Source organism: Lepus europaeus, chromosome 6 (genome assembly GCF_033115175.1).
Source record: "Lepus europaeus isolate LE1 chromosome 6, mLepTim1.pri, whole genome shotgun sequence".
Classification (NCBI taxonomy): domain Eukaryota; kingdom Metazoa; phylum Chordata; class Mammalia; order Lagomorpha; family Leporidae; genus Lepus; species Lepus europaeus.
The window spans coordinates 53,486,433-53,511,659 of NC_084832.1; the positions used below are offsets into that span (position 1 = coordinate 53,486,433).

The 25,227-nt window shown below is 38.6% G+C and overlaps 1 pseudogene; it reads left to right on the plus strand.

The window, feature by feature from the left end:
- The window catches only part of LOC133762080 (splicing factor 3A subunit 1-like), a 76,597-nt pseudogene that overhangs the window by 25,001 nt on the left and 26,369 nt on the right, over positions 1-25,227 (plus strand).

The window sequence follows — 25,227 nt, forward strand, 5'->3', positions numbered from 1 at the left end:
CATGTGTTAGGATGCTTAGTAATTGGAAGTACAGTCTCTGGAACTGGATTGTCTGGGTTTTAAATCCAAGCTCCATTAAATATAAGCTATGGAGTCTTGGGCAAGTTAATAGACCTCTCAAAAATCTCCTGTTCAGCCATAAAATAGGGACACTTATAATCCATATCTCATAGATTTATTGTATCTAACAAGCTAAGTACTTAGAATAACTAATATATAAGTATATAAATCTTAGTTATTATATCTCCTAAAAATTATAAAATTTCAGTCTTTAATGTTTCTCAAATCAACAATTTCTATTCTCCAATTTCGTAACCGTGCTAATTTAAAATAAAAACCCACTACAAATTCAGGTTAAACTTTGTAATTCATAGAAAAGTTTATATTCTTTAACTGTACTTTACTTTCTCATCTTTTAATCCTCTTTTCCCTGAAACTAATTGTTACTTATTTATATATTTTCTGATGCTACTATGAAATAGAGAGAAATAGAAAGGAGAAAATGCAAAGAAAAACACTACATTCTCCCTTTTATATTGGAGCTAAAACAAAGTTAACCAAAAAATATTTGTGTATACCAGTATTGCTGCAAATATGGCTTAGTCAAACCTTGTTTTATAACTTTGTCAAACCAGTGGTTAAAAATGATACATGAATATAGTTTGAATAATCTTTGATTGTGCTTTAAAGTTTACTGTATGTGAATGAAATGGTCATATTTTCACATTTTCATTGTTTTTAGCCCTTGCTTATATTCCCATTCAGCTAGGGTCCTTTTGCTTTGTTCTTGTTGAACTCTTTATTCAGCAAAGCTTTAAGTCTTTGACTACAATGTCAATTAAAATTGTTATCTCAAAAATGTAGAAAGGAGGGAAGGAACGAGTGGAGAAGAGGAGGAAGGATGGAAGGAATGGGGGAATAAGTATTGTATTCTCAGAACTGTATCTATGAACTACATTGAATCGGTTCTCTGTGTTAATATCACATTAAGATGAGAATTGTGCTGTAGTAGTTATTACACATTTGCTGTGACTCTAAGAATCTATTAATAAGTTTCTTAAATTAAAATGCTTTAAATAAATCTTGAAAAAAGATGTTATCTTGATTCATTTTCCAGAAATATTAAAACAAAGAGAAGTATATGTAGGTGGACTGAGGAAATCAGGCCAGAAGATGCTTTCTTTGGTAAAACGTGGAGAGAATATGAAACATGTACGAGTTTCACGTCCCCACAGAATGATTGAAGAAACCCAAGCATCGATGCTATTCTACCCTAGTGTGGCACAGCCTACATATAAAAGTGTAAACAAACACATGGCAGTGACCTCAGGGACACTTGTTGGTTACAAAGAGTTGAAAGAACAGACACTGTGCAGCCAGCCAGTCTCACAGACCAGACTGCAACAGAATGTGCAGAATTTGAGCTTGAGATTTAACAAGACAGTTTTAATAGTTTCATGATAAAATAAGGCAATAAGGTTACCTAGACTTATGCAAATTGGTATTCTGTAGTTCCCCTAAGAAATATAAAAGTTGGATATAATTTTATTTTGAAAGTTTAGAAGTCTGCATCTTCCAGCATTCTAATTTTGCTTTTTTAAAAGAGTTCTAAATTAAGTTAAAATATGTAGAAATGCTTCATGAATAAAATTGAAGTCAGACGAAAATATGAATGATCAGATAGGCAAGCCTGCAATAACTTGTTTTCTCTTTGTCAGTGGTTTGATCTATCAATGGTTTGATCTAAGTTATCTGGTTATTGTTGAAACAACATAACATAATAGCCTATGACATCTATTTGGAAAACAAGAACCACCAAAAAATAAACTCCATGGGCATGTCCTTAGATCTTCCATTTGAGTCAATAACTTGCAGATGAATTAGTCTTGATAGAAGGGCAGACTTCCTACCATTGAAAAAGAGATGTCAGCAGATGCCAAAGAAAAAGGTACAGGAGCAGGAGTCACACAAAAACTAATTTTGACTAAAGAATAAGCATTTGTGCAGAATAAACACCTACAGAGACACAAAGACATCTCTCATGATTATCATGGGATGCCTATAATAGCACTCAAAAATTAACATGAATAAAGATGGACGGAAGAAGGCAGATCTTGTATAACCAGTAATGGATCTATACACATTTACTTTATATAATTCATTTTGGCCCATGTGAAAAAGAAGAGTGTAAACAAGATTCTATCTAAATGCTGAAGTCACATTTGTGTTTTTACTCCCAATATTAGTATTGTCTTATTTTAGGTCAATCTTTGAGTCTATGTATTTGTGCTGTCATACCTATCAGATGCTTTAGATGTGCCAAACATCTTGCAGCCATTTCTAGGAAATCTGAGTTAAAAGCAAGAACACCTACAACTGAATTATCTTCTTTTCAACATAGCATTTATTTCATTTTGTATTCTGAACTGCATTTGAATTTCTTAATTCTCTGACGCTCTGAATAGGTTAATGGGTGGTTAATGATATAGAAATGTATTGTGTTCCACCTTATCGAAGATCCAGCACTATAAGAAAAAAGATGAGTAACTAGGTATGAAACCAATAATTAAATTTAGATTAGGGAAATAAAAAGGAAATCAGATGTAAGGGAAAAGAAAAAGCCTCATCGAGACAGGGGAGAGAGACAGACAGACACACAAACACACCCACATACAAACAGGAAAACACGGGAGACAGAGAGGCACAAGTGTGGTATGAATATATTCTAGGAAGAATGAAAGGCATGCTGTGGTGAGGGACAGAGGCATAATATCCCTGACATAAAAGCCTGGAATATTAATTAAAAGTAAAAACCAGATGCCATCTTGGGACCCACAATATCCTGGGGCGATGGAAAGGTAGTTTAATGTTCTCCTTGTATACTACTTGCATGACATTTTGCCGCAAATATTCGAGGATGTTAAAATGTACACATCCCTTAAATCAGTGCTTCTACCTTTTGGAATTATTTCTAAGGAAATCATGATGAATAGCAAAAATGATTTATCTGCCAAAAAGTCCACACAGCACTATTTATGGTGGTAAAAATTGGATGCAACATAAATAATGAACAATATGTGAATGTGTCAAATTATGATACATAATGATGTATAATTATTGAACATAATTTCTTGGCATGCCTGTAAATGAACTACTAAGGAACTATTAAAATCATACTGGAGGAAATTATTGATTCATATAAAATACTCCAGATACCAAATAATAGAGGCTGGCCACAGAGCGCCAGCCACAGAGGCCATTGGAGGGTGAACCAACGGTAAAGGAAGACCTTTCTATCTCTCTCTCTCACTGTCCACTCTGCCTGTCAAAACAAAAATAAAAAATAAAATAAAATAAAAATGAAAATGTGTACAACTTCAGTCACTAGGGAAATGCAAATTAAAATTTTACTTAGTACTTTTAAAATGATATACCTACAAGAATGTCTAAGATTAAAATACTCATCATTTCTAGTGTCAGCCAGAATGTAGAAAAATGGAACTGTCAGACACTGCTGTGGTTGTTACATGTTAAACAAACAGTATAACCACTTTGAAAATAGTTTGACAATTTTTCAAATTGTTAGGCACACAACTATCATCTGACCCAGTCATTCCATCCCTAAGTATTTTAAAAATGGAAGTATCTATTTAAAAATGAAAGTTCATATTCATATAAAGATTTACACACAAATGTTCACACCTACTTCCTTTTTAATAGCCAAAAAAGTAGAAATAACTCAAATATGCATGAATAGGTAAATGAATAAACAGGGTATGTGTGTGTATTCAATATCATGTAATGTAAAAAAGAAAAAAAAAAAAGACTGAATCCTAAAATTATTTTGCTCCATGGGGTAAAAAAGCAAAAAGAATATAGAAGGGTATTTTTTTTTTTTTTGACAGGCAGAGTGGATAGCGAGAGAGAGAGACAGAAAGATCTTCCTTTTTGCCGTTGGTTCACCCTCCAATGGCCGCTGTGGCCAGCGTTTTGTGCTGATCCGAAGCCAGGAGCCAGGTGCTTCTCCTGGTCTCCCATGCGGGTGCAGGGCCCAAGCACTTGGGCCATCCTCCACTGCCTTCCCGGGCAATAGCAGAGAGCTGGCCTGGAAGAGGGGCAACTGGAATAGAATCTGGCGCCCTAACCTGGACTAGAACCTGGTGTTCCGGCGCCGCAAGGCGGAGGATTAGCCTGTTAAGCCACGGCGCCGAACAGAAGGGTATTTTTTAAAATTTGTGGGAGAGTGGAAATTTGTGTTTTGTTTTGCTTATAGAATTACAAAGACGTGTTGAGCTTTATTTTGCTTTTTCATAGTAGATGCAGAAAGTAGGAACCAGATAGAGGTGAAAAGGGGCCATTGAAAAGTGATTTTGATAGCTCAACATTTAAGCATGATTACATATTCAGATAGCTTTTGTTGCTCCCTATAAATATATGCATTGTGTGTGCAGTAATAGATGTAAGTTTACACTTTGAAAGCAGATCTTGTTTCAATGTTTATTATAAAAAGCCTTGCTAATTTAGTAGTGACACTTTCCTTGGTTGTACAGGTGTACATTTGTAAACCTTCATGCTGTAAATGGAATTTGTTTTACCTCTTTGGAAAACATTTGCATCTTAGTGTACATTTATGTCCCTGCCCTCTTTGACCTGGCAAAATAGTGTTGTATAATGTAAATTTATTTCTCCAAATCAAGAGTGATTTTTTAAAAAATTTTTTAACTTTATATGGTTTCAGAAGTATGAACCAGCTTTCTTTTTATTATTGTGAGAAGCATTTTGTTTTATAACATAGTTGTTGACTCTGTTAATATGGACATGCTAGTCATTTGGATCATTTTCAACTGAAGTCAGGGTATTGTGCATAATAGAAAGTATTGGACTGAGATATTTGGTTACCATGGAGGCCAATGCTTTTTCCATCTTATTAAATGTGATGTGACTTTTTTCTTTGTACAGAAGAGTACTGTATTTTTGAATAGCCTACTCCCAAGTAAGAGCAAATCTGTATGATAACATTTTTTTCTCTGGACATAAGACATAACAGTAACATGATGTACATTTACAAGCGGCCTTATGTACATTTCCCAACAATCTTTTTAAGGCAAAATTGTGACCATATGTGTATAATTAAAATCGTTTTTAATCCTTTGCCTATGAAAATATTTTGGAAAAAAAATTTGCTTTGTATATTCAGTTTCTGAAAGATAAAGAAAGTGCTTTGTATTTTGTTGAAGTCAGTATTTTGTATAAACATTTATGTTGACCCACTTATGTTTAGAGCTGGAAACTGAAACGAACAGGCAATCTCTGTCGATTGAACATGGAGGGATTTTTTACTAGTGATCTGCAGAAGAACGTCAGTCTTCTGAGCACAATGTTGAATATAAAGGTTTTAACACTGAGCTGTTCTTACCACGAACCTAAAAAAATGGCATAAAGTTTGGGGTGCCAGGCAAAAAAAAAAAAAAATTTGTGGGAAACAGAATTAAACTATACTATTTTGGTAGGAAAAACTTTGAAATCATGTTTTTCATGAATGTTTTGTAGACCTGTGTGTTATGAGTCAATTTACATTAAATTCTATAAAATAAAAACAAATCTACATTAGCAATAATCATTGAGAGCCTAGCAATGGATAGGTCTTACCGAGGGCCAGAGGAGTGGATAGATTACAAAGGGTTACAAGAAAACTTGTGAGGGGAATGAATACATTCATTAGCTTGATTGTGGTAATTATTATATTGGTATACACACACACACACATCTTGTGATATGATTGTTGATTTAGCCCTTTTTTATACTGCTATGGAAATGTGGTCTTCCTAATTTTACTTATTAAATATTATGGACAGTGGTGAATTAAGCCTGTGATTATAGAGGGGATTGAAATTATATCTTTGCAAAAATTAAAGAAAAAAAAAAGAAAGAAATGGGATTGAAGCAGGGAAAACCTACCCATGAAATCTGTTCTCTTTCTATTAATAAAATTTTTAATCAAAAAAATGAAAAACTTAATACTTTATCCCTTTTAGTATTTTTTTTGGTTGTTCTACTTAATACTATTGGTTGAATTCTGTAATTAATACACAGTTATTCTTAAGTGTTGAAACTTAACTGAAAAGTGATCCCTGTTAAATACAAGAGTAGAAGCTGGCGCCGCGGCTCAACAGGCTAATCCTCCGCCTTGCAACACTGGCACTCTGGGTTCTAGTCCCGGTCGGGGCACTGGATTCTGTCCCGGTTGCCCCTCTTCCAGACCAGCTCTCTGCTGTGGCCAGGGAATGCAGTGGAGGATGGCCCAAGTGCTTGGGCCCTGCACCCGCATGGGAGACCAGGAGAAGCACCTGGCTCCTGCCATCAGATCAGCGTGGTGCGCCGGCCACAGCGTGCTGGCTGCGGTGGCCATTGGAAGGTGAACCAATGGCAAAAGGAAGACCTTTCTCTCTGTCTCTCTCTCTCACTGTCCATTCTGCCTGTCAAAAAAAAAAAAAAAAATTTGGGACATGCTCAATCAGACTTGCCCCAAATGGTAGAGTTAGAAACATACCAGGGGATTCCAATTCAATCCCATCAAGGTGGCATGTACCAATGCCATCTCACTAGTCCAAGTAATCAATTTCTGTTCACAATTGATCATAATGATAGGAATGAGAGTCAAAGGGATCATATAAAGAAGACTAGTGTCTGCAAATACTAACCGACAGAATAAAAAAAAAAAAAAAAAAAGGGAGAGAACGATCCAACATGGGAAGCGGGATACACAGCAGACTCATAGAATGGCGGATGTCCTAAATAGAACTCTGGCCTCAGAATCAGCTCTTAAGGCATTTAGATCCAGCTGAAAAGCCCATGAGAGTATTTCAGGCATGGAGAAATTATGTAATTTGTTTCAAAATACTTTGTGGGGGAGTTGGGATCTAAGAAGCTAAAACTCCTGACCATATAATGTCTCTGGATTCCTCACTTTCCCCATGGATAGACCACATGAGATTATGAATAAAAAATGATCTTGAGGAAGTAACTTGTCTTCAAAATATATAAAACCATAATATACAGTAACAATGAGATGACTCCAGTGTCTGAGTCATTAAGAAGATAATCAGCCTTTTGCCTACATCAAGAAATTGGAAAAGCACCAAATAAATGAGCTATTAATGCATCTCAAGGATCTAGAAAAACTGCAGCAAACCAGACCCAAAACCAGTAGGAAAAGAGAAATAATTAAAATTAGAGAAGAAATCAACAGAATGAATCCCAAAAAATTACAAAAGATCAGCAAAAGGAAGAGCTGTTTTTTGAAAAAATAAACAAAATTGACACACCATTGGCCCAACTAATCAAAAAAGGGAAAAGAAGACCCAATTCAATAAAACTAGAGATGAAAAAGGGAATGTAACAACAGACACCACAGGAAGAGTTGTATGCCAACAAACTGGGAAATCTACCAGAAATGGATAGATTCCTGGACACAAACAATTTACATAAATTGAGCCATGAAAACATAGAAAACCTAAACAGACACATAACCAAGTCAGAAATTGAATCTGTAGTAAAGGCCCTCCCAACAAAGAAAAGCCCAGGACCAGATGGATTCACTGCTGATTTCTACCAGACATACCAGACATTAAAAGAAGAACTAACTCCAATTCTTCTCAAACTATTCAAAACAATTGAAAGAGAGGGAACCCTCCCAAATTATTTATATGAAGCCAGCATCACCCTAACTACTAAACCTGAAAAAGATGCAGCACAAAAAGAGAATTATAGACCAATTTCCCTGATGAACATGGACACAAAAATCCTCATAAAATTCTGGCTAATAGAATGCAACAACATATCAGAAAGATCATCCACCCAGACCAAGTGGGATTTATCCCTGATATGTAGGGATGGTTCAATGTTTGCAAATCAATCAATGTGATACACCACGTTAACAAACTTCAGGAGAAAAAAACATATGATTATCTCAACAGATTCAGAGAAAGCATTTAATAAAATACAACACCCTTTCATGATGAAAACTCTAAGCAAATTGGGTAAAGTAGGAACATTCCTCAACACAGTCAAACAATTTATGTAAAACCCACTGCCAATATCCTACTGAATGGGGAAAAGTGGGAAGCATTTCCAATGAGATCTGGTACCAGACAGGGATGCACACTCTCACCATTGCTATTCAATATATTACTGGTAGATTTAGCCCGATCCGTTAGGCAAGAAAAAGAAATTAAAGGGACACAAATTGGGAAAGAAAAAGTCAAACTATCCCTCTTTGCAAATGGTGTGATTCTTTATTTAGGGGATCCAAAGAGCTCCACTGAAAGACTACTGGAACTCATAGAAGAGTTTGGCAAATCTACAACCTGACACCATCCATCGGAGAAACCCTGGAAGATATAGGAACAGGCAAAGACTTCTTGGAATAGACCCCAGAGGCACAACAGACATGAAAAAATGTTCAGGATCACTAGCATCATGGAAATGCAAATCAAAACCACAATGAGCTTTTACCTCACCCCAGTTAGAGTGGCTTACATACAGAAATCAACTAATAACAGATGCTGGCAAGGATGTGGGGAAAAAGGGACACTAATCCACTGTTGGTAGGAATGCAAACTGGTAAAGCCACTATGGAAGACAGTGTGGAGACTTCTCAGAAACCTGAATATAGCCCTACCACATGACCCAGCCATCCCACTCCTTGGAATTTACCCAAAGGAAATTAAATTGGTAAACAAAATATCTGTCTGCGCCTCAATGTTTATTGCAGCTTAATTCACCATAGCTAAGACATGGATTCAACCTAAAGGCCCATCAACAGAAGACTGGATAAAGAAATTATGGGATATGTACTCTATAGAATACTACACAGCGGTAAATAAAAAAATGAAATCCTGCCCTTTGCAACAAAATGGAAGAATCTGGAAAACATGCTGAGTGAAATAAGCCAGTCACAAAGGGACAAATATCATATGTTCTCCCTCATCGGTGACAACTAACTGAGCACCTAAAAGGAAACTTGTAGAAGCAAAACTGACACTATGAAAAACAACGGCTTGATCAGCCCTTGTCTTGTCTGTCGAAAAACAGCTTACTATTTTATTTTTTTTGTAGTATTTTCTTGTTCTACTTAATGCCATTGGTTGAACTCTTTAATTAACACACAATTAGTCTTAGGAATTTTAATCCAACTGAAAATTGATCCCTGCTAAAAATAACAGTAGGAATAAAAGAGGGAGGAGGTGTACAGTTCAGCACACGCTCACTTGGACTTACCCCTGATGGCAGAGCTAGAAACATGCCGGGGGACTCCAAATCCCATTTAGGTGGCATGTACCAATGCCATCTTAGTAGTTAAAGTGATCAGCTTAAATTAATCATTGATCATAAAGATAGGATTAAGTGTCAAAGGGACCAAATAAATAAGACCAGTGTCTGCAAATAATAACTGATAGAATTAAAAAGTAGAGAACCATCCAACATTGGATGTGGGATTCACAGCAGACTCACAGAATGGCAAATGCCCTACACAGTACTCTGGCCATAGAATCAGCCCTTAAAGCATTTGGATCTGGCTAAAAAGCCCATGAGAGTTTCTCAGGCATGGAAAGCCAAGATACTGTGTCAAAATAAATGACCTAAATGAAAGATCTCTGTAAGTGAGATCCCAGCAGAAAAAACAGACCATCAAAGGAGGTGGTACCTTTCTCTGAAGGGAGGAGAGAACTACTTTGAATATGGCCGTGTCTAAATAAGATTGGAGTTTGTGAACTCAAGAGGCTTCCATAGCCCTTGACAGCTCATGGCAAGAGCCTCAGGTGATTACTGGTGTCATAAATAAGAGTGTCAATTATTAAATCAACAACAGGAGTCACTACGCACCTGCTCCCTATGTAGGACCTCTGCCCTTAATGTGTTGTACTATGCAAATTAACAGTAAAATTACTACTCAAACAGTACTTTATACTTTGTGCATCTGTGTGGGTTTAAACTGTTGAAATCTTTACTTACTATATACTCAGTTTTTCTTTCATATTTAAAGATAATTGAAAATGAATCTTTTTTTCATTTTTTTTTCTTTTTTGACAGGCAGAGTGGACAGTGAGAGAGAGAAATAGAGAGATATATCTTCCTTTTTGTTGTTGGTTCACCTTCCAATGGCTGCTGTGGCAGGCGCACTGCGGCCGGTGCACCGCGCTGATCTGAAGGCAGGAGCCAGGTGCTTCTCCTGGTCTCCCATGCGGGTGCAGGGCCCAAGGACTTGGGCCATCCTCCACTGCACTCCCGGGCCACAGCAGAGAGCTGGCCTGGAAGAGGGGCAACCGGGACAGAATCCAGCGCCCCAACCAGGACTAGAACCCGGTGTGCTGGCACCGCAAGGCAGAGGATTAGCCTATTGAGCCGCCGCGACGCCGGCGAAAATGAATCTTAATGAAGAATGGGTGTGAGAGGGAGTAAGAGATGGGATGGTTTGCAGGTGGGAAGGTGGTTATGGGGAGAAAAACCACTATAATCCAAAAGTTTTACTTTTGAAATTTATGTTTATTAAGTAAAATTTTTTTGTTTTTTTGTGGGTTTTTTTTGTTTTGTTTTTAAAGAAGAAAATTAACCTCTTTCCAAGTCCTCTCAACTATCTATGTTTGGGCAGCAGGCATTTATGCTAGACATTAAAACATCATTTGGGAGGACTACATCTAGGATTGGAGTACCTGGGTTCATGCCCCAGCTCCACTCCGGATTGCAGCTCCCTATTCATGCACACCATGGGAGGCAGTGGTGATGGCTGAAGTACTCAAATTCCTGCTAGTCATGTGAGATACCTGGATTGGGTTTTTGATCCTTGGCTTTGGCCTGGCCCAGTCCCAACTGATGTGAGCATTTGGAGAATAAAGCAGTGGATGAAAGATATTCTGTTTCTCTCTCCCCTCTCCCCCCATCGCCTCCCTCCCCCACTCTCTCCCTTTCTGTGTGTATGTGTGCCTGCTTTTCAAACAAAATAACACTTCTGAAGTTATCTATGCTTTCTATTTAACATGTTCAGATATAATTATTTTGCCTGACATTTCACATCAAAGTCCAACCTTTTTTCCTGCACTGAATGTGGATTCTTGAAAAGTAATGACTCAATAATTCATCACTTTTATGTGAAAATTGATCTATGAGCAATAGCCTTAAGTCTGTCTCTTAAGGGTTATATGAGCTTATACAAGTCATTTAATCTCTCTCAGTATCAGTGTTCTCAGAATTAAACAGAAATAATACATTCAAGTATCGACTTCAGTAGAATCTACTTAGAAAATAAACACTAGAAAAATTTTTAAAAGAAAAACATGGAAAATGAGAGTAAAAGACAAGTTTATGTAGGTGGAATGATATTTTTAAATTCATACATGGTGTTTTGACATACATTTCCATGAACTTTATAAAGACCTCTGCATGGATTTCAAATACTTCAAGCCAAAATAAACTTGTCTTTTAATTTTGATTTTGTTTTCCATGACCTTTCTGAAGTAATTCATACTTAAAAACATTGAAAACTGTGAAGCACTACAGAATTGTAAGAAACTATTACAATTTTTGTTTGCTTCTTCTTTTATATCATCTTAGTGACCTTTTACATAGAGTTTTCAAAGATAGTTATGACTTAAAATTATCTGGTGTAATTTATTTCCTAAATTTTACTTTTTCTTGAAAAGACTCTGACAAATTGCCTGCACTTTACAAAACAATGAAAATACTATTTTCTTTTATCTACTAAATTGCATAGCTTCCATGTTTCAAAGCATGGCCTAAAATCCAGGTTTTTATCTGTCCTCTATGTTAAATTTTTCCCATGAGAATTGAATTTGTTACATTGCCACAAAAGAACAAACATTGGTTGGTTAGCTTTATTAATATTTTTAACAAAATATAATGCTCAACTTCTGAATTCTTAAGTTAGAGAACTGGATCCAAATAACAGCCCCATTTATTAGTTACTTTGGTCAAATGACGGTATTTCTTTGCCTCCACTCCCTTGTTTATAAAGTCAGTTAGTCATAACATTTAACTCATGAGGTTCTTAGGATTAAATGAGATATAGAACATTAAAAAGTATGGTGCCTGTCATAACAGTTCAATAAATATCAGGTTCTTCATTAATATCATTGATGTGCAATTTATAGAAATATACAAAATTGCTATCACAACTAAATTTTATTATTTGTGGATTTTAATCTCACTACAATTTTTCTTCCTTATTACACCTTCTTTATAATCTGCAACCTGATATCATCTCTCAATGATAATGTTTTCTTGTCCCCATGTCTTTGAGAATACTTTTAAAAGTTCATCACAAAATAGAATTAAAATAAAAGGGTTGTGGCCAGTATTAGGGCATTGTAGGTAAAGCCAATGGGCTGTGGAGTGGGATCCCATACAAGTACTGGTTTGAGTTCTGGCTACTCCACTTCCAATACAGCTCCCTGCTAATTTGCCTGGTGAAGCAGCAGAAGATGGTCCAAAGCTTGGCCCCTGCACCTCTGTGGCAGACCTGGAAAAAACTCCTGGCTCCTAGGTTCCAACCAAACCAGTTGTCGGTGTTGTGATCATTTGGGGAGTGAACCAGCAGATGAAGGACTTCTCTCTCTGTGTCTCTCCTTGTCTCTCTCTAACTTTGCCATTCAAGTAAATAAGTAAATCTTTTGTTGTTGTTGTTTGTTTTAAATATTTATTCATTTATTTGAATTTATTTATTTATTCATTTTATTTGAAAGGCAGAATTAAAGAGTTCTTCCATCCACTGGTTCACTCCCCAGATAGCCAAAACAGCCAGAGCTGGAACAGACTGAAGCCAGTAGATTCTTCTGGGTCTCCCACAAAAGTGCATGGGCCAACAAAAGACTTGGGCCATCTTCTACAGCTTTCCCAGGCCATGGCAGAGAGCTGGATCAGAAGTGGAGCAGCTGGGACTCAAACTGAAGCCCATATGGGATGCCAGCACTGCAGGTGGTAGCTTCACCCACTAGGCCACATCACCAGCCCCAACAAATCTTTTTTAAAAACAAATAAAATACAAGGTTGTTGGTGCAAAAATGTAAATCCACATGTTTTCATAACATGGATTTTCTGTGACCTTTTGAAGACCTCTCTATGCATGGCTTTAAAAAAATAAGATTGGCAGGGCTGGTGCTGTGGTAAAGTAGGCTAAGCTTCTGCCTGTGGTGCCAGCATCCCCATATGGGCACTTGTTCATGTCCCAGCTGCTCCTCTTCTGATCCAGTTCAAAAGCAGTGAAAGATGACCCAGTGCTCAGGGTCCTGCACTTGCGTAGGAGACCCAGAAGAAGCTCCTGGCTCCTGGCTTCAGATTGGCCAAGCTCCAGCCAATGTGGCCAACTGGGGAGTGAACCAGCCGATGGAAGACCTTTCTCTCAGTCTCTCCCTCTCTCTGTTTGTAATTCTGCCTCTAAAATAAATAAAATCTTCAAAAGAAAATTGTCACAAAATAAAGTTATCCTTTAATTCCATTTTCCATGATCTTTTTGAATTATCCTTATACTTTTCTATTCACAGCTGTTTCCAATCAGAAGAAAACTGAAGTATTCTCTAATAAATTCAAAATGTTTTCTTAAAAACTGAAATCATTAGAGAGTGTGGCTGTGCATTAAACTTCCATTAGTATAGAGCTATGTCTTTTTAGGCTTCCCAATAATTCTGAGACACCTGGGAGTGATCTCTAGGTCTTTGAATTTTTTTTTTTTTATTTTATTTTTTGACAGGCAGAGTGGACAGTGAGAGAGAGAGACAGAGAGAAAGGTCTTCCTTTGCCGTTGGTTCACCCTCCAATGGCCGCCGCGGTAGGCGCACTGTGGCCGGCGCACCGCGCTGATCCGATGGCAGGAGCCAGGTGCTTCTCCTGGTCTCCCATGGGGTGCAGAGCCCAAGCACTTGGGCCATCCTCCACTGCACTCCCTGGCCACAGCAGAGAGCTGGCGTGGAAGAGGGGCAACCGGGACAGGATCGGTGCCCCGACCGGGACTAGAACCCGGTGTGCCGGTGCTGCAAGGCGGAGGATTAGCCTAGTGAGCCGCGGCGCCGGCCATAGGTCTTTGAATTTTTAATTGATGCTCTTGTGTTCTACTAATTTGCATGACCAGATCATACTTCCTTATGCTTCTCTTATTTGTTATAGCAACAACATTTTGTGAATGTTTCAAAAGTTTTAGTAAATTTTACAGAATTATGCTCATGTAATTACACAGTTATATTCCTGCAATCATTGTATAATTTGATCTTTTACATGTCTTTTTCTATGGTCTAATCTCTGTTCCAATCATGTGACATATTGCTATCATTTTCTCCTTGAGCTTTGTAGGTATGGAAGTTTTATTTGGCCAGCATACCAATAGTGAATCTAACTCTCAGAGTTAGAATCACCTCAACCAGGCTCACAAGAACTAATTTAGAAAGCTAGAGTGACAATAATATCCAAGGAAAATGTAACCATCACACAGATCCAGATTCTGGCATTAACATGAATCACATTGTTGATTGACCCTATGTAGGAAAGATGGCACAGAGAAATTCTTCTCAAAGGTACTAAACAATTTTGAAACTTCATGAACAGAGCATTATGTCCCTCAGCAGCCTGACATAGGCAGCCACACTGCAGTAAGGTTGGCTCAACAAGCAATGGATCAGGGCAAAGAAAGAAATCAAGTAGTTAACAGAACCAGAGACAGTCCTCATGAAGGAGAACTGAGTTTCTGATTCAGCTGTTTCCTTAACCAGGACAGAGCTTCAATAAACCCAGCAAAGAGGATCAGGCATGTCTCTTCCTCTCCCTCTCTCCCTCTCTCCCTCTCTCCCTTTCTCCCTCTCTCCCTCTCTCCCCCTCCACCCCTTTCTTTAGCTGAGCCTCCTACTTATAGATGTATTCCTTCTTTATTTGTATTGAAATATTCAATTCATGTTATAATTATGCCTCCTTATGGTAAATTTGCATCTTTCTACTCTGATTTGACATGTATTGATTTCATAGTTTACCTCCCTAAATACAGTCACTCCCTTCATGTCATTTCCTGGGGAAACCTCATTTGAATTTAGGTTCTCACAGGAATGTTCTCTCTTAAGAAAGAAATTAACATACTCCCACAAATATCTTGACATATAAACAATAACTCAAAATATGAATTGTAATAAGAATCCACTTTGCTTCAGGTCAATTTCTCTAAGCACTTCCTTGACCTCTTCCAATCCCTGCAATGGAGCTACTCCTAGAGAAGCGGCCTGATGTTTTGATATGTATATTTGGAAAGAATAACAACGTAGGGAGTATCTCAGTTCAGAATTACCTCTCATCCTTTAGGGAGAAATACTCGGTGTCTATGCTTCGTTCCAGATATCTAGAAGTGTGGGATGGGGATATATCTAATCCTGGGGATTGTTACTGGAAAATCCATTAGCTAATGGACTCAAACTTGTTTTCAATAAATGTGTTATTTTATCCTTACTTATTTCTCATTTCTCAACTTGCCACAAGCTGAGCATAAGATAGATATACAACTTGCTAGTCCATGCATGCTATGTTATTTGCAAGCTACACCTGATTTTTATGAAAAAAATTTAAAAAAAATACTCATTAATTGATTTGAAAGGCAGAGAGAGACAAAGATTTCCCAGGTGGCTGTTCACTCCCCAATTGCCTTTCATAGCTAGGCCTGGGCTAGGCCAAAGCCAAGAGCTTGGAACTCAATCTGAGTTTCCCATCTGGATGGCAAGAACTCTACCACATGAGTCACCACTGTTGCCTCCCAGGGTGTACATCAGTGAAAGGCTGAAATTTAAACCTAGGCACTCCAATAACATATGTAGGTAACCAAGCAGTGTCTTATCCATGATGCCAAATGCCCATCCCTGATTTTCATTTTTGTCCATTTAATTTTCATTTGATAACTCCCAGATAATATAAAGTTATATGTGACAAAGGTAAAAAGAATTACCCTAATGCCCAGATAATTATTTTTGAAGCATGGGTCAATAAAAATGCATTTATCTTGTTTTGAAGGCAATCATGATATTGACAAAACATAAATGCAGACAGTTCAATTCCACAGTAGCTTGAATGTGGAAGTACACACACGCCTTTGAACTTCATGTGGCTTCACATCAACCACTGGATTACAACAATTTACCCTTCAAGCCAAGAGAATGTGCTAAATTATTTGTTTAAAAAATGTTTGTGGGTCAGTGCACATATTTTTTCTAAGATGGAGCAGTACAAAGTTCTCCACATGGCATTTTTTTTTTTTTTTGACAGGCAGAGTGGACAGTGAGAGAGAGACAGAGAGATCCACATGGCATTTTAAGCACTTACATGATTCTGAGACCACAAAGGTATGAAAGAATGCACTTTCCCTTCCCAAAGACAACCTCAAGCCAGACACTATAATTAATTCTTCCAGGGCGGCTAGTGAGGGACGACTCCTGGGACCATTTTCACTTATCCCACCAGCTTCTGTGCAAAAGGTGAGATGTGTTTAGCTCAGAGCCTCAATTACCTCTGCCTTTTGTCTAGTTGTTGTCACCAGGTCATGAGGCTGGTAACAAAAGCTTTTCAGAACCCCGGTGCAGTGGTGAAGATAAAGTTCAAAGAGTTCTCTTCTTTGTTAATGAGAAAGCTTTTCCAAACTTGACAAAACAGTACTGTATGACCACTTGATTTTAGTCTTTATGAAGTTAAATTTATTCCCAATCAATTCCCTCTGTTCACAGGTAGATTTAGCTTTTCATTAAGATTTGTTAGGATAGTGATATTCAGTATTTGCTGAGTCTCTCAGTAAGACACTGAATTTATTGGCTACCTTTTCATCTTCTTTCAAGACTGTTCAGCTTCAGCAAACAAATTTTAAAAAGTCATTTTTTCTCTGGGAGAATGATGTTGACTCCTTGTTAGAATTCTGATTACACAGTACACCCTTTAAATATAAATTTCAGAAGTAGATACAGTTGCCAAAATGTCTTTCTCATTTAATTTGATTAAAGTATTATTTTTTTTTAAAGAATACTAATTCCTCTCCTTCAGATCTCTTTGACATTCAAAGAACTACCACACAACTGGTCAAGTGGTTTGGATGAATGCTTTGAGTGGCAATCTCATCAAAAGCACATAATCAAGAAAATAATCCTGACTGTGCCCCTTTAGAACATTCTGTAAAGTGTGGGAGGGATTTGTAAATGAAGTCAGACACAGACTTTCCATATGCAATGAGGACCATTGCTCCTTGTTTGTTGTTGCACTCAGTCAGGCTTATAATAGCCTGTTTAACCTCCTAAAATTAAATATACTATTATTTTCCCCAAACAGCCCTATTTTAGAACCTAGTATATTTTTCTTCTTGGAAATCAAACTACAGAGGATATGGTTGAAACAAATTTTCTCCACATCAGCTTGCATGAGGGAAACAGCTGAATTGAGCGATGCATTCACCCACCACCTTTCCTGTATCATTGCATCTACCTGTGGTACACATTGAGACCAACTCAGTCAGGGTGGGGTTGTAGGGATACGCACTGGAGATCAAGTTGCAGCTCTCTGGGCTTCTACTTCAAGGTTCCAGACATGTCCTAATTGTTATCAGATGAAAAGTCTCCATGATCTCAGTGTAACGAAGGGGAAATACCCAATCTAAAAATCAACAACCAAGTGCCTCCAAGAGTGTTGTAACTGTAGACTGACCTTTGTAATAGAACAAGTAGATCATGTATGGTGATAAGTCTTGAAAGTACAAACAAGTGCTGGAAATCTGGTAGGAAGTAAGAGAGCATAAACTTCACCTGGAACTGAAGTCAGCAGTAGATAAGCTCTCAAAATGCCTTCCCTGCAGGGCCATGCTACCTCTATATCACCTAGGTTGATGCTAAGACAGCTGTTTTTTACTCAGGAGTCTACTTCTTTGGGGCTCTTTGAAATCTCTGAGATAGCACTGTCAGCAGTAGATGAGACGAAGATTTACAGCTGATGTCAGTAGCATATTAATGCCTCTGCGGTCCATGGTGTCTTATGAGTTTCCACAGTGGTTCCACATAAATTCTGACTTGAGACATAAAAGAATGAAGTAGTCTTTGGGGATGGTAGAGATAAGACCCTTCAGTTATACAGAGAATAGAGGGAAAGAGCCCAGGAGAGGTTACCCATAGAAGTCACAATAGCCTCTCGGTGGCTAGGATCTGACAGCTGCTTAATCTGAAGGAGAGATGTTACCCAATGTCATCTAATGCAGGGTCTCTCAAGAGCAGCACATTGACGTTTTGGACCAGAGATTTCTTTGTTGTGTACATTGTGGGATGTTAGGTGTCAGTTCTGGCCTCTATCAACATATGGGAGTGGCATCTACCTCTCTAGTTGTAAGAATCAAAAATGTCTCCAGGTGCTAAAATCACCCCTCAAGCACGAGTTGTCTAGAGCCCTTTAAATCCATTCCACTGTCATTTTACCCAGTAAAAATTTTACCCTGTATATAGATGAACTATTCTTAGGTGTTTTTCTATTTTTTTTAAAAAAAATATATACCTTGTAGGATTGAAAATTCTTAAAGTATAAAAAAAGTTTTTGTATTTACTTTTGTGTTCAATAGTCAGTCAGGACAGCAAAATCTCTGCATAAATGTCCTGATTCCAAAACTTTTTGGAAGGAAAGTTTTGGTACTTTAAAGAATCTTTAATCATATCTATGAAGTTATAAGAATAATTCACATGTTTATAGTGCAATATACTTTGCAAGCACTTCTGTATTTCTTATTTAATTTAAACCTCACAATGGCCATGTACCCTCGGAACAATCTCTATTGTATAGAAGAGAGTCTAAGTGACTTGTCTAAGTGCATAGAAAAGCATTCAAGAGGAGCCAAAAATCAAACTCAGGTATTTTGACATTAAATGCAAGTACTTTTGAATAGAATACTTGGTATCTCCACTAATGAAGCTTTAAACATTCAACAAAATATTCCCATCACTAAGATGAGTAAATTCAGAGAAATAAGGGCGTTAGAGTTCTCTGAATTGGCATATTCGATTGGATAAGCTTGCTAGTTTTTGCAAAGGGCTTAAGATTTTATCTAAATGAATGCTTTTGGGGCCAGCACTGTAGCACAGCAGGTAAAGCCACCACATGCAGCATGGGCTTCCCATGTGGGCATTGGTTTGAGTCTCAGATGTTCCACTTCCCATCTACTTCCCCACTAATGTGCCTGGGAAAGCAGCAGAGGATGGTCCCAGTGCTTGGGCCCCTGAAGCCATATGGGAGACCTGGATGAAGCGCCTGACTACTGGCTTTGACCTGGCCCAGCCCTGGCTATTGCAACCATTTGAGGAGTAAATCAGTGGATGAAAGAACTCAATCTCTCTCTCTCTCTCTCTCTCTCTCTCTCTCCCTCTCCCTCTCCCTCTCCCTCTCCCTCTCCCTCTCCCTCTCCCTCTCCCTCTCCCCCTCCGCTTCTCCCTCTCTATAACTCTTTCAAATAAATAAGTCTTTTGAAAAGAATGATTTTAGCTTTTAAATTTTGTCTTAAAAGACAGATGTAATCTCACATGCCATAACCTCCCTGGTCTCAGCGCACATAATTATACATTTCTTTTACCTTCTATTCAGGCAAAAATTAGACCAGCTTTTTGTCAGATGTAAAGATTGCACTAGTCACCAGAAATCTTATTTAATGGACTCACCACACCTGGAGTAAGTGAGGTTAGGAGAGGACAAAGACCTATCTGTAAACATAGCAGAAGGTCCTAGATCCTACTTAATTCAATCTACTTGCACTTTACCTTTAGTAAACGCTAAAACAATGGGGAAAATGGATTTCAGCCCCGGATCTACAATTGACTACATCATTTCACACAAATCACTTTCCCCTTTCCTATCCTCCATTTCCTCATCCAGACAATAGTACCTGCCTCAAAGATTTATTGTGCAGTTTAGCTATGACAATGATTGGGATGTAATAGGTGCTCAAATGTATATATCAATGTTAACTATGCTATGGAATGATTGTGAATATCATCACAGAGTCCATCTCTTATGCCACCACGATGGTAATAATTTCCCAACAGCTCAACTCTCTACTCATTTGCATGACACCAAGTCCTACCTCAGACTCTGCTAATTAACACTTGTTTATACAAATGAATACTGAAAACTCTGCTCCATGTAATCTTTAACCTTTTAGGTTTAAACATGTTTATCACAGAAAATAACATTAAAATATCTCAACACACTTTTAAAGAATCCTTGGCAACACTGTTTAGAACTTTTGTCTAAATAAACAAGCTAATGGAAACAACAACAATAAAAGAAAACAAAGTGTCCTAGATTATGCAGCCTATTTATATAGACCACACAGAAGAGATGCAAGAAATTTGGGGACCATCAAGGAAACGCAATCAATGAAGTCAGTGAAATTGAGTAGTATTACAAAGAACATCCTCTCTAAAGCCAAATAATCAGGATTGACATTAAACAAACTCTGGGTATTTACCCATCTTTCTTAATTTTTACGCCAGGTAGGAGCAAACAAGTAGATTATCTTAGAAAGATAATATATATTAGCTAGTTAATATACATATCTTAGTGCTTAATAAAACAAATTACCCCCAACATTTAGCAGCTTAAAACAGCAAGTGCATATTAGCTCACAGTCTTTGTTGGTCACGAGTCCATGCACTGCTCAGCTGTCCTCTGAGCAGAATGTCTCACATGGCTGCAGCCATGTCAAGACTTCCTGGGTTGGCTGGCACCACAGCTCACTTGGCTAATCCTCCTCCTGCGGCACCGGCACCCCGGGTTCTAGTCCCAGTTAGGGCACCGGATTCTGTCCTGGTTGCTCCTCTTCCAGTCCAGCTCTCTGCTATGGCCCAAGAAGGCAGTGGAGGATGGCCCAAGCGCTTGGGCCCTGCACCCCCATGGGAGTCCAGGAGGAAGCACCTGGCTCCTGGCTTCAGATCAGTGCAGCGCGCCAGCCATAGCGGCCATTTTGGGGGTGAATCATTGGAAAAAGGAAAACCTTTCTCTCTGTCTCTCTCTCTCACTGTCTAACTCTGCCTGTCAAAAAAAAAAAAAAAAAAAAAAAAAACGACTTGCTGGGTGTATGAGACACTTTTGATTTCAGCCCAAGATTTGTTGATGAGCCTCAGTTCTTTGTTGGCTATCAGCCACAGAGATATGCTCCTTGCTTCATCAACTTCTCCATAGGTCAACTTAGAACAGTAGCTAGTTTCTCTTAAAGGGGAGCAATATAAAAACGGAGTAAGGTAATCAAAGTGGAAATCATAGCCTTTCTGAAACCCAGGTTGGAGGTGAAATCCCATCACTTTTACTGTAAAAAGATCATAGCCCAGCTTACAAACCAGTAAACAAAAATACCCAAGGGTTTTTGTACCAAAAGATCAGATCACTGGGGACTGTCTCAGAAGCCTTGCCATGTAGATCAATAGAAAGCAGGTAGGAAAAAACAAATGAAAATACTGGGTAAGTAAGGTAAGTTAGGTTCTGTGTTTCTTGCATCCTTCACACTTAATGTAGGTCCCATACCAAGAGAAAATAAGTTGTTTTTGAGTGAAGAGTTTCTACTTCCTTTTATGATTCCAAGTTTAGAAGTGCAGCACTTTAAGAGGGATTCTTCGAGAGGAACAGCTCTGTACCAGTCAAGGCTAATGAGCAAACACCATGATACTATTTCTAGAAGTGTCACCTTTCTGGTGATCTTTTTCTTTAAAATTCCCCTTGAGGTCTGCATTTATGTCTGTTGAGTAGGGAATGTGCAGTTGCTCACTGCAGAAAGATGGAGTCCCGCAGGAGGAAACCTTCTACAAGATATTATTTATTCTCTTCCTCCCTACTTATTCTAAAAGGAAGGGAAATTGAAATAGAGGAAGCTTTTGAACACAGCATGAATGCAGAGCTTGTAACTGTCGTGTTACTTTTAGTTTAAACTTAAGTCTCCCTTATTCTTCCAGAAGACCCTTTGAAACTGCTGTTGCCAATACGGAGGAGACCACATTATTTCAGAGTGACTACTTTTCAAGCAAACACTGCATCTAAGTTAATTAAAATGCCCACGTTGTTTTCTTTCTCGAGCCTTAACAGCTTCAAGAAAAAAGCAGACAATTCAACTGCCAGGAGGAAAAAAGCAAAGTCAAACAAATTGACAAAAAAATCATGGGCTGAATGCAATCATCGTCACATCCTTCAAGATGTACAATTCTTTTATTGGACCTTTGTTTTCAACTTATTCCTTCTTTACCTGTAGCATGCTGATGACCTCCTATCCATTTACCTCTGAGCTTTAATGACCATGTCATTGTCAATTACAATGCTTTAGACTCCTTTCCCTCCTAGGAGGGCACTGGGCTGCTGCTGTGAGCTTTCCTTGGTCTGGAGGGGGAGATGACTGTGCCTTACCAGCTCAGCTACATATGTAGTCAGAATTAATGGCAACATGCTGTGATATAAGCAGAACAGCCTATTATCAAAGTGTTCAATTCTTATATTCAGAATTTCTCCTTATTTTCTGCTAGTCTTCCATTTTTTAAACACTTTTGAGACAAAGAATAACTCAGGCAGGCACAAATAACTTCATGTGGATTCGTGAATCAGGTTGCTTTTCTTTGAGACCATTATGACTTCATTGAGACTATTAAGAAAGCAAAAAATCAACTTATAGGGACTATTCCTGTCGGGGCCAGTGGCCCTGGCCCGACATGAGATGCAGCAGGCTGAGGCTGTCCCTTATTTAATCCTGTTTTTAAGACTTTTTGTCCCACATTCCTGCAGGCAGGATGTGACTTTTGATGAAGGTTTATGATGTTCTTTGCTCTATCTGTAGAGCTTGTACCCTGATCATTGCTACTTTGTAAACTTGCTCTATTCCTGTGCTATGCATGATTGCACACAATGAATGTTATCTGTATGGGGTCTGGGGTATATATCCTTGTCTTTCTGTGTGCTCGGGGCTGGAGACTGAAGGGTTTCCTTAGGGAGACTGCCTCCAGTCCCTCATCGCCGGGCCCCCTACTTTGGCTTGGAACGCGATGAGGCAATAAACGTGGTGATGAATTGACTGAGTGCTGCGTGTCTCCATGTGGTTTGTCGGGTGGCCTCCGACAGCTGGTGCCGTGACTCGGATTCATCTCATCCGCAGGTAAGCCTCTGTAAGAGGGAAGGCTGCGGCGGTAGCAGGCCGTAGGAATTACAAGGGAGGCACATAAGCACGAGCAGGACGTGGCAGACTAGGGCTTGCCCGGGGAGCCTCTCCTATTGCCCATGGGGAATATACAGTCACATCTAAATGTGACAAGGATATAAAGGCCTTGTTAAAAAGCGCCGGGCCCCCTACTTTGGCTTGGAACGCGATGAGGCAATAAACGTGGTAATAAATTGACTGAGTGCTGCATGTCTCCATGTGGTTTGTCGGGTGGCCTCCAACATATTCCTTCAACCTTAATTCTATATCCTCTCCATTTGTTGCTTTGGAGAACTAATGAGAAGTCCTTGGAAATTATAACAAAACTTCTGATTGCTACAATCTGTTAATGTTGCTGGGGGATTGTTCTCAGTGTGTCTGTGTGGCTAGGCAATGGTATCCAGTTATTTAAGCAAACACTAACCTAGATGTTTCTGGAAAGCCATTTTGGAAACTTCTACAATTAGTTGGTTATAAGCAACGGAAAGTGCCCTCCCTAAAGTTTCTGGGCCTCATCCAATCAGTTGACAGGCAGGAAAGGCAAAGCTAAGTTTTCCTGGGAAATATATTCTGTCCCAATAGTGTAGCATCAACATAAAATATGTATGTACAGACATCATTTTGAAAAGCCTTCTTTTTCATTTCATTATCCAGTGATATCAAATCTACCTTATAAATGCCTCTGCAATGAGGGTAGCAGGGAGCATAGCAAGAGAGGAAAGAGTTTGCATCTATTAGGCTTGGTCGCCAGTTAGATGCACTAGAGAAAGGAAGAAGAGCAAAGGGTGATTTTCTATCAGATAATGACTGTATAGAGATAGCTCCAATTGAGAAATTAAACACAGAGAAAAAAAATTTTTTAAAAAGAGGTGGATTTAACTTTAAAATTTTGATCTTTAGGTGTCGATGAGTTTGCTAAGAGAAAACACATAGTGAATTTTAGACTTCAGAGAATTCTGGGTTAGGAATAGAAATATGAGAGCCCTAGGCTGTGCGCAATAACCTAGGACAAAAAAGGAGGAGAAAAAAATCTTGGTAAGATTCCAGAAAACATGAAGGGAAGTTGATTAGGAAATGTCAAGGAGATCAAGACAGAGCAGTTAAGACTAACTAGAGTTTTATTTTCTTCTTTTTTGTTTCTATAGAAAGGTCCAGGGTCTGCCGTCAGGATGGCTGAGCGGTTTAACGAGCTGCGATCAGAAAGGTCCAATACTAAAGAGATAAAAGGTAAGATTTCAAAATTGCCCATCAGTGTCAAAAACAAAGAAGTTATATGGTGATGTGAGCAAGAGAATTGCAGTGGAACAGAAACCAGAAGGCATCCAACAGAAGAATGTGTAACTGGGGATTCTGAATATAATGTTGAGGGTAAGAAGAGAAACAGTTCTACCTAGAAGATAGCATGCTTTCAAGGAATGTGCATTTTAACCACAGGACAGCCTGCAACATCAAATTGTGCATTTGTTTCTTTCTTTCCCTTAACTAGAGCTGAATCTTTCTAAGATATATTTACAAGTTAAAGACAAAGAAGAATGGGGACAGGTGTTCTTAATTTGAAAAATACTTCAATAGTCTGTAGAAGATCCAAAAATCCCCAAAACTATATTTATCTGTGTATCTCTCTCTAGATATACTAGCTTTTAAAGATTTACTTATTTATGATTTGAAAGGCAGAGTTACAGAGAAGCAGAGGCAGAGAGAGAGAGAGAGAGATTGAGAGATTGGCACCAGGCCAATTACATTCTATCCGCTGGTTCACTCCCTAGATGGCTTCAACGGCCAGAGCTGTGTGGTTCAGAAGCCCGGAGCCAGGAACTTCTTCCAGGTCTCCCATGTGGGTGCAGGGGCCCAAGGACTGGGGCCATCTTCTGCTGTTTTCCCAGGCCATAGCAGAGAGATGGATCAGAAGTAGAGTAGCCAGGACTTGAATGGGCGCCCATACAGAAGGCCAGAACTCCTGGCTGTGGCTTTACCCACTAAGCCACAGTGCCAGGCCTTCTAGATATACT